At 50.4% G+C, this 8,689-nt stretch overlaps 1 long non-coding RNA gene across 1 annotated transcript; it reads right to left on the bottom strand.

Annotated features, from left to right (window-relative positions):
- Positions 1–1,998: 1,998 nt before the first annotated feature.
- Positions 1,999–4,350, bottom strand: LOC139066124 (uncharacterized). The gene is made up of 4 exons (XR_011519095.1): positions 3,180–4,350; positions 2,449–3,042; positions 2,256–2,365; positions 1,999–2,159 (listed from the first exon to the last, which is right to left on the bottom strand). It is a non-coding gene; the product is annotated as an uncharacterized lncRNA (long non-coding RNA).
- Positions 4,351–8,689: the final 4,339 nt, after the last annotated feature.

The following is an 8,689-nucleotide window of genomic DNA, read 5'->3' as shown; positions in this document are numbered from 1 at the left end:
AGGTGGTTAAAAAGCTCTACGGTAGCAAGGCTCTGGGGTAGATGAGTTCCTTAAGGCTTTGAATGTTGTGGGGCTGTGTTGGCTGATGTGGCTCTGCAATAATGCGTGGACATCGGGGCAGTTTCTCGGGACTGGCAGTCTGGGATGGTGGTCCCCCTATTTAAAAAGGGGGACCGCAGAGTGTGTTGCAACTACAAGGAGATTGCACTCCTGAACCTCCCTGGTAAGGTCTATTCAGGAATTCTGGAGAAGAGTCCATCAGATGCAGCTCAATGGGGCTCCCCTCTGGATCCAGGCTTGGGAGTGGGGCATGCTGGCAAGTACCTGCTGACTGGGCTTTCACCCATGGCACTAAAGTCTGGCTGGGCACAGCCTAAAGAAGAAACATGAGTCCCCCTTCCCTTGCGTCAGGTGCAAAGTAGTGTGGGCAGAGGCTGAAGGCAGGGACCTTTGCAGTACGATCCTCAGCAACAGAAGTTTGCTCTTGGTACGTGTTTCCTCTATGGTGGGGAAAGAGCCTGAGTTGGTTTCATTTCATCCCATGACTTGGGCTCCTGAACCAGATTCCTGGAGAGGGCTGGGACAGTCTGTTGCTCTGGACTTGCCCCCACTCAGAGGCAGTGTTGGGACCAAAGGTGGCTCATCCATAGGGGGCAGTAGGGCGCCACCCCACCAGTCTAACAGGAGAAGGGAGAAGAAGAGTCTCAAAATATAAAAAAACAAACCATAACATTTTAACTAAACAACCTATACATCATACAAACTTTAAGTTCTGTGAATAATCTGCATTTAAGTGTTGTTTAAAAATGTTATTTACAATTTTAACACTACCAAAGGGTCTTGTGACATATTTCCTGTTATTTTGGGTGCAGCAGTCTCCACCATAAACCCAATCCCAATGCTCCCACTGCACCTTGCAGTCTTCAGCAAAGTGCACTTCAGGTGTGTGGTACACAAGTGTGCAAATAATTACCTAATTGAGACAGGGAGCATTGAGTCATCGAACGTAATGCATGCCAGGATGCTGGTTGCTGTGATACTTTTAAAGACTTCATTAACAATTTTCAAACAAACAATCAAACTATTCGTTGCTGCTTTGCCTAAAAGTTTTAGAGCATCAACTATTTGTCCTAAAATGAACTACTGTCATAGAAAATACATATGTTCAGAAAATTTACTTGAGCCTGTTGATTGACGGTAATGCAGGTTAGACCTATATATATATCCTGTCCACCCTCCAGCATTATACCATAAGCTACATCTCACTCTACTGCCCAGACTCTATTCAGGAGTTCCCTACGGTTCACCACCTGCTCTACAGTTACCCATCTCTGGACCTCACCTACTCTACCACCACTCCAGCTCCACTTCCCTCCCAGAATTCCTATGGGGGAGGTAGGGAAATCCTGAATTGCATGCCCTTTATTGGCAAGCGTTCTCGCGTAACCTTGTCCAACTTCCTTTCCCAGGTAAGTTACGATTGCTTTGACAAACTCACACTACGCAAGGTTGACTATTAAGCCGGCATCTGCCAACCAGCGAAACAAAAGATGCAATGTTTCTAAGTGTGAGGTTCAGGAGGTGGTATGAACAACAATGTCGTCTAAGTATGCACTGTAACTGTTAATGTTACCAAAAATGCTGTTAATTAACCTCTGGAAGGTAGCAGGGGCATTTTGCATGCCAAACGGCATGACGGTCTACTGCAGGAAAGCATCTGGTGTGACAAAAGTGGATATTTCAGATGCCTGCTTTGTTAACGGCACTGTCATGACTGTGGGGAGTTTCCTAACCCAAGAAATGCGGAATCAAGCGAGGAGACGTAGGTAAGGAGAAAAAAGCAAATGTTTATTAAAGGGGTAACTGAGGGTGCATAGCCAGACGTGGTGGTGATGCTGAACACAGCTCCGGGCGGGGTCTGCAGAGATAGACACTGGTGGGGGGTTTGGCAGAGAGAAACAGAACTTAAGACTCAGTCTCTGTGGACCTTACTGTGGACTGACAAGCCTGGGGATTTTGGAAGGGCAGGCAGGACTGGGGTGAGAAGCGTCAGAGGTTATCCAAAATCCAGTGGGGGGTGAGCTTTGGGAGAGCGGGTCGGTCCAGGCGTGGAGGGAGATCAGGCTCGAATGTGTTGTCCAGGTTATTGCAGAGGTGGTCTGAGGTGAGGATAAGGCAAAGTAATTTCAACAGCAAAACAAGTGAGCACAAGACAGGGACAAAGACTATAGTTAACTCTAGTTGGCGAGAGCTACCCAAAGTGAGTAATGATCCGGCAAAGTGAAGTGATCTCTCAGCTCCTTATGAACGCTGGACCGGTTGATTGGCAATAGCTTGCAGTTGGCCGCTCTCCGGAACCGCCCACCTACAGAGACTTGATGCAGAATGAACAGAATGGTGCTAACCCACCCCAGATCCTGACAGTGAGTCGGTTACGTGGACCGTTACCTCGGCCTGGGTCAGTCTTAAGTGCTGTAGCACTTGTGTACGAATGTCCCAGGTCAGGGCCCCGACGATGCAGGAGGGGGGTATGATGGTGGTAGGCTCGAGTTCCTTGTCTGAGGAGAACTGTTGGGAGAGGGCGTCTGGTTTTGTGTTCTTGGCTCCAGGTCTGTAGGAAATAATGAAGTTAAAATGAGAAAAGAACAATGACCAACGGTACTGTCTGAGGTTGAGTCTTTTTGCGTCCTTGAGGTAAGCCAAGTTCTTATGATCAGTCCAGATCACCACCGGAAGCTCCGCCGCCTCGAGCCATTATCTCCACTCCTCCAAAGCGAGCTTCATCGCGAGAAGTTCCCTGTCTCCGACATCATAGTTGCGCTCCGCTGGCAAAAGACGTTGAGAAAAAAAAAGCACAGGGATGGAGGACGTGATCATTAGGGGCTACCTGAGAGAGTACGGCTCCCACTCCAGTGTCAGAGGCATCGACCTCCACTGTGAACTGCCTGGAGGGGTCTGGTCGGATCAACACAGGGGCATGGGTGAACTTAGCTTTGAGCAGGGAGAAGGCGTCCTCGGTCTGGGTGGTCCAAACAAAGGTTTCTGGAAATGGAGGTCAGACTGGTTAGTGGGGCTGCGACCTAGCTGTAGTTACAGATGAAGCGGCGGTAGAAGTTTATGAAGCCCAGGAAGCGCTGAACTTGTTTCCTGGTGGTGGGTGTAGGCCAGTCCAGAATCACCTGGGTTTTCTCCGGGTCTGCCTTCAACTGCCCGTTCTCCAAGAAGAATCCTAGGAATCTAACAGATGGCACATGAAATTCCCACTTCTCAGCTTTCACGAAGAGTCTGCTCTGCAGAAGGTGCTGTTACACAGCCCTAAAATGCTCCTCATGTTCAGTTGCATCCTTTGAGAAGATTAAAATATCATCGAGATAAACAGAGACAAAACGTTTTCTGAAATCACCCAGCATGGAGTTGATGAGAGCCTGCAAAACTGCTGGAGCGTTGGTCAAACCAAACTGCATTACCAGGTACTCGTAGTGCCTGAGGGGGGTTTTGAACATGGTCTTCCATTCGTCCCCCTGCTTGATCCTGACCAGGTGGTATGCATTCCGGAGATCCAGCTTAGTGAAAATGTTGGTGTCCTGTATGGGCTCAAATGTAGAGGAGAGAAGAGGCAGTGCATAATTATTCTTAACTTTAATGAGATTTAGCCCTCGGTAATCAATACAGGGCCGCAGTGTACCATCCTTCTTGGGGACAAAAAAGAACCCTGCCCCCAAGGGTGATGTTGAGGGACAAATGATACTAGCGGCCATCTCTCAGTAATACATTTCTCCATACACTCCCTTTCTAGTCTGGAGAGACTATAAAGGCGGCTGGACAGAAGAGCGGCTCCTAGAAGCAGGTCAATGTCGTCGTCATCTTCCTCCGCTTATCCGGGTCTGGGTTGCGGGGGCAGCATCCCAACTAAGGAGCTCCAGACCGTCCTCTCCCCGGCAACGTCCACCAGCTCCTCTGGCAGGACCCCAACCCTAACCCTAACCCTTCGGTCATTACCCAAAGTTCATGAGCATAGGTGAGGATTGGGACGTAGATGACCAGTAAATTGAGAGCCTGGCTTTCTGGCTCAGCTCCCTCTTCACCACGACAGATCGGCTCAGCGTCCGCATCACTGCAGACACTGAACCAATCTGCCTGTCGATCTTCCGATCCCTCCTACCCTCTCTCGCGAACAAGACCCCGAGATACTTAAACTCCTCCACTTGAGGTAGGACCTCTCCCCCGACCCAGAGTTGGCAAGCCACCCTTTTCCAGTCGAGAACCATAGTCTCAGATTTGGAGGTGCTGATCCTCATCCCAGCCGCTTAACACTCGGCCGCGAACCTACCCAGCAAGAGCTGAAGGTCAGAGCTGGATGAAGCTAGGAGGACCACATCATCCGCAAAAAGCAGAGAAGAGATTCTCCTGCCACCAAACTCGACACACTCCACACCACGGCTGCGCCTAGAAATTCTGTCCATAAAGGTAATGAACAGAACCGGTGACAAAGGGCAGCCCTGGCGGAGTCCAACCCTCACCAGGAACACGTCCGACTTACTACTGGCTATGCGGACCAAACTCACGCTCCTCTGGTAAAGGGACTGAATGGCCCTTAACAGAAAGCCACTCACCCCATACTCCTGGAGCATCCCCCACAGGGTGCCCCTGGGGACACGGTCAAAAGCCTTCTCCAAATCCACAAAACACATGTGGATTGGTTGGGCAAACTCCCATGCCCCTCCGTCACCCTTGCAAGGGTATAGAGCTGGTCCACTGTTCCACGGCCAGGATGAAAACCATATTGCTCCTCCTCAATCTGAGATTCAACTATTGATCGGACCCTCCTCTCCAGTACCTTGGCATAGACCTCTCCAGGGAGACTGAGGAGTGTGATCCCCCTATAGTTGGAACACACCCTCAGGTCACCCTTCTTAAAGATGCGGACCACCACCCCGGTCTGCCACTCCACAGGAACTGCCCCTGATGACCACGCAATTTGGCAGAGACATGTCAACCATGACAGCCCTGAAACATCCATAGCCTTGAGATACCCTGGACGAACCTCATCCGCCCCCGGGGCTCTGCCGCTGTGTAGTTGTTTGACTACTTCAGCAACTTCTGCCCCCAAGATTGGACAGTCCATCCCCAGGTCTCCCGGCTCTGGTTCCTCCTAGGAATGCGCGTAGGTGGGATTGAGGAGCTCCCCAAAATATTCCTTCCACCGTCCGACTATAGCCCCAGTTGACGTCAGCAGCTCTCTATCCCCACTGTAAACAGTGTGAGCGAGTTGCTGCCTTCCTCTCCTGAGGCACCAGACAGTTTGCCATAACCTCTTTGGAGCCAATCGATAGTCTTTCTCCATGGCCTCACCAAACTCCTCCCACACCTGAGCTTTTGCCTCGGCAACTGCCACTGCTGCACCCCGCTTGGCTATCCGGTACCTGTCTGCTGCCTCTGGAGACCCACAGACCAGCCACGCCCTGTAGGCCTCCTTCTCCAGCCTGACGGCTCCCCGAACCTCTGGTGTCCACCAGTGGGTACGGGGGTTGCCACCACGACTGGCACCGGCCACCTTGGGACCACAGCTAGCACCAGCCGCCTCAACAATCGCAGAGTGGAACAAGGCCCACAGGGAGTCAATGTCCCCCACTGCTCTAGGGACGCGGTCAAAGCTCTGCCGGAGGTGGGAGTTGAAGACCATCTTGACAGGTTCTTCTGCCAGGCATTCCCAGCAGACCCTCACTATGCGTTTGGGTCTGCCAGGTCTATGCGGCATCTTCCCCTGCCATCTGATCCAACTCGCCACCAGGTGGTGATCAGTTGACAGCTCCGCTCCTCTCTTCACTCGGGTGTCCAAAACATACGGCCACTGGTCATATGATACGACTACAAAGTCTATCATCGACCTGCGACCTAGGCTGCCCTAGTACCAAGTGTACCGATGGGCATCCTTATGTTCGAACATGGTGTTCGTTATAGCCAAACTGTGGCTTGCACAGAAGTCCAATAATGAAACACCACTCGAGTTCAGATCAGGCGGGCCGGGCCGTTCCTCCCAATCACACCCCTCCAGGTCAAGCTGTCATTGCCCATATAGTGAAATATAGATCGTATATTTATACACTGTAATTAGATCTAAATATTATAATCAGAAGTGGTTGTTTTTATCATCAGGGAGTTTACTTAAACACTCTGTATTGACTGAGAGACAAGAAAAGAGAGAGTTGGGATAAAGAATCTTTAATTTCTATAATTATAAATTCTTACAATCTACCAGGACTAACTCCGTGATGGATGCATATGGATTGGAATGTTTCGTGTTGGTGTGTGTGTGTGTGTGTGTGTGGTTCAGAATCTCTAGGCTGACATAGGCGGATCTGGTTGTTATAACTACAAATCACAAGGCTTCAGAAGCTGATGACATGAGCAGCAATTTTGCCGTAACTACGTACCGTCTGGAGCCTTCCGTGTTAGATCAGGAAATGCCAGGTCCTCGGACCTTCAGATGTACTGGAGCTGGTAGAACAGCGGTCACAGCACGACAAAGCCCGTCGGCGGATCGACTCCCAGTAGTAGCAGCAGGCGTCAGCAAGTTCAGCTCTTATTCTGAAGGGACGTCGTCTTGTTGTTCAAACGACGGAAATCTCCAGCTTGACAGTTCTCAGCTTAAAGTAGGAAAGTGCAGCTGGCCAGCCTGCACCTTTCTTAGCGATGACAAAGTGGAACTCCTTAGGAACTCAGGCCCTGTCCACACGTAGCCGGGGATCTGCCAAAACGTAGATATTTTCCTACGTTTTGGCCTGTCATCCACACGAAAACTGAGTTTTTTTCACACGAAAATGGATCTTTTTAAAAACTCCGGCCAAAGTGAAGATCTGCGTTTTCTCCGTTTTGGGTGTCTGCGTGTGGACGGACAAAACCGGAGTTTTAAGGTCCGCAACGTCACTTTCCGCGACAAAAAATGCTGACATCACGTGTGCGACCTGTGTTTACACTAGCCGGCATCATGGAAGCCTTCAGAGCTGCGCTCTGTCACTACCCGATCCATCAATTGTCCAAGCGCTTTCTGCTTGTTTGTTTTTGCAAGCGGAATTACTGCTCCTTGCGGAAGACCACAGACGAAGGACGAGGTTAAGAACGGGGGAAGTTCTGCTGCCTAAAGGTCTGTCATGTCCTTAACAACGTATTTATCTGGGTACGTGTGGACAGTTTGTTTTTAAAACGCGGTGGTGTGGATGCAAGTTTTTGGAGGGGCGGATATTCGTTTTTAAAAAACCCCGGCTACGTGTGGACTAGGCCTCAGATTGAACAGAGCTGAGGTTAAAATGGAACTGAGGATAAAATGGCGTTGCCTTGTTTTATATCCCCTAGTTGTTTATAAATCTTAGTAAACCGGATTGGACAACTTCATTAAACAACCCAGATTCTGCCCTACGACAGACGAAAGTTCTGATTGGCTGAGAACAATGTGTCATGCGTTTCCATGTTAATGTAGATCAGTCTGTCTGGTGCAGTCCTGTTTATTCATTAAACACATAACTCATGACATCTTTATTTCACAGATCATTCACCTGATTATTATTGATCAACATATGTTTTGACTAGCTTTATCACAAATAAAGTACTTTGATTAATTAAAAGCGTTCTTCTTCTGTTCTTCTTCTTCTTCTGGAATGTAAACATTCTGAAACCAGCACCCGACCTTGGCGATTCTTACATGTTGTTACTGTGTAAAGGGGCAGCTGTTAAGGGCAGACAATTATAATATTCATAACGCTACACCCACGTGAGCATTGAAGTTGTTTGACTACCTCAGCAACTTCTGCCCCCGAGATCGGACAGTCCATCCCCAGGCCTCCCAGCTCTGGTTCCTCCTCGGAATGCGCATTGGTGGGATTGAGGAGCTCCTCAAAGTATTCCTTCCACCGTCCGACTATAGCCTCAGTTGACGTCAGCAGCTCCCCATCCCCACTGTAAACAGTGTGAGCGAGTTGCTGCCTTCCTCTCCTGAGGCGCCGGACAGTTTGCCAGAACCTCTTTGGAGCCGATCGATAGTCTTTCTCCATGGCCTCACCAAACTCCTCCCACGCCCGAGATTTTGCCTCGGCAACTGCCACTGCTGCACCCCGCTTGGCTATCCAGTACCTGTCTGCTGCCTCCGGAGACCCACAGACCAGCCACGCCCTGTAGGCCTCCTTCTTCAGCCTGACGGCTCCCCGAACCTCTGGTGTCCACCAGCGGGTACGGGGGTTGCCAACACGACTGGCACCGGCCACCTTACGACCACAGCTAACAACAGCCGCCTCGACAATCGCAGAGTGGAACAAGGCCCACTCGGACTCAATGTCCCCCACTGCTCTCGGGACGTGGTCAAAGCTCTGCCGGAGGTGGGAGTTGAAGACCGTCTTGACAGGTTCTTCTGCCAGGCGTTCCCAGCAGACCCTCACTATGCGTTTGGGTCTGCCAGGTCTACGCGGCATGTTCCCTTGCCATCTGATCCAACTCACCACCAGGTGGTGATCAGTTGACAGCTCCGCCCCTCTCTTCACTCGGGTGTCCAAAACATACGGCCGCAGGTCAGATGATACGACTACAAAATCTATCATCGACCTGTGACCTAGGCTGCCCTAGTACCAAGTGTACCGGTGGGCATCCTTATGTTCGAACATGGTGTTCGTTATGGCCAAACTGCGGCTTGCACAGAAGT

This window comes from Nothobranchius furzeri, chromosome 2 (genome assembly GCF_043380555.1).
Source record: "Nothobranchius furzeri strain GRZ-AD chromosome 2, NfurGRZ-RIMD1, whole genome shotgun sequence".
In the NCBI taxonomy this organism is placed as follows: domain Eukaryota; kingdom Metazoa; phylum Chordata; class Actinopteri; order Cyprinodontiformes; family Nothobranchiidae; genus Nothobranchius; species Nothobranchius furzeri.
This window is presented reverse-complemented; position numbering and strand designations above follow the sequence as displayed.